The sequence below is a fragment of the Condylura cristata genome, unplaced genomic scaffold (genome assembly GCF_000260355.1).
Source record: "Condylura cristata isolate star-nosed mole 26May11 unplaced genomic scaffold, ConCri1.0 scaffold00024, whole genome shotgun sequence".
Lineage (NCBI taxonomy): Eukaryota > Metazoa > Chordata > Mammalia > Eulipotyphla > Talpidae > Condylura > Condylura cristata.
Window position 1 is genome coordinate 30836237 of NW_004567125.1, and position 2002 is coordinate 30838238.

The window sequence follows — 2002 nt, forward strand, 5'->3', positions numbered from 1 at the left end:
ACATCTGCCTTAACCAGTCCAGGGTCAGGAAACAAGCACGGCTTCTTCCTCACAGGCTTGCTGCTCCATGTGGCTTCCTCAGGTCTCCTGGCTCTCCATCCTGCTTCTCTTCTCTTTTTCTCTGCTCAGCTCCACCCTCCTTCTGGGTGGGGCAGGGAATCTGGAACTCCCCTTTTCCTAGGGACCACCCTGTTACAGAAGGTGAACATGGGGCAGGGTGGGTAGCAGTGTTTTTTTAACTTGAGAGACCCCCCCCTCAAGCGGGTCCCAGTCCTCCAAAGCAGCGTCTGACCCTTCAGGACTGGGATGGTCAAACAGAGTCTCTAGAAAGATTTTGAAACTCTGGGACAATCAGGGTGGTTAATATTTTCAAAGCAGAAAAATGTAAACTCAAATTGAATGATAATAGTGCTGAGAAGGTACATTAAGTGAGCTGCCCACACAGTTCATACACAGAATGATAACAACCCTTTACCAACAAATTTGTATTTTGCACGGGCTAAGTTTTAATATTCAGCATCATGAGCGCTGGGGTCCTGGGCCACCAGTGAAAGCTAGTATTCCCCTTGTCTTTGTCCCTCCGGGGACCCCTGGAGTTACTTCCCAGCTGTGACTATAGGACAGTCACCTCCCATCTCTAAGTCTTTTTCTCTGGAATTAAAAAAAAAAAAAAGGCCAGGCCCTACTACCCAGGTAACCTGAACCAGACGCGCTCGCGCGCGAACCCTTTGGCTTTACCTCTGGTGCCCCCTGGTGGCGGAGTTGGGGCGACTGTGAATCTGTAATTCATGCATGCCCCTTGCTGGATTTCAGCAAAGGGCCTTCTTGCAGGGCTCTCGGCTTCGAAGTCTGGGAGATCGTTGAGGCCTGAGAACTGGCCGAGCATCTCATTTTATGATCACCCCTCCCCCAAACCAGGTGAGGGCATTGAAGTTCAGGTCGATGAGGCCACCTGTTTCAGGTTACAGCTGCAGAACTTGGGGAATCTCAGTTGCCCCATTGTGAAATGGGTAGTTAGACCCTATGTGATAACATCTCTTAGCCTCTGTACCTAATGCTAAGTCACCAGCTTGCCCAGCGTTTATTTCTTTTTTTAATATTTATTTATGCATACAGAACTGGGGTACAGGCCAGAGATGCAGGGGCAGTGAAAGGATTCACCAGAGAAAGTGGGGAGCAGAACAGGCAGATCGACAAAGGACACTGCTGAAGGGAGCAGTGGGTGAGATAGGAGAGGTCTGCTGCGCCATGTGGATCACCTCCTTGGCAGGGATCAAACTCACACTGAGGCAGCTGCTGCTAGCTTGCATTTCTAACCCACTGTGTCACTGTAACTGGGTGGTCCCTAGGAGAAGGGAAGTTCCAGGTTCCCTGCCCCACCCAGAAAGAGGGTGGAACTGAGCAGAGAAAAAGGAGAGAGAAGAAGAGAGAAGAAAGGCAGATGGAGAAGAAGGAGACCTAAGGAAGCCACATGGAGCAGCAAACATGTGATGAAGAAACCGGGCTTGTTTCCTGACCCTGGACTGGTTAAGGCAGATGTGGGTGAGATCCCTGTAGGGAGGTGACTATGGCAGTGTTTATATTGATTTTGATTTTGCTCTTTTCCTCCCAGATTTGTCTGGCCATTTCTGACCCTTTTCCATGGGTCCCGGCCAGAAGGTGCTTTAGTCTTGTGGCAGGCTTTCAGGCCTTGCTTTGGGCCAATCCCTTTTGGGTTGACTTTTGCCCACGAGGGGATGGGTAACTTCAGGTGTTTGATTTAGAAGTTACATTCTTTGTATTCCATATTGTATATTCACTGTATTAAAGTCACTTTTCATTAAAGCTTTATATGTTTTGTCTTGTTGCGGCGGATGGCAGAACCCACTTAGAGCAGGCAGGTTTTGGGGCTTCAGAGGTGCCTCTCTCTGAATTGAGGTGCCCTATAACACCACCAGGGAGGGCTCTTATTTTATTACTTTTTTTTAAGATTTATTTATAAATACAAGAACTAGGGTACCCG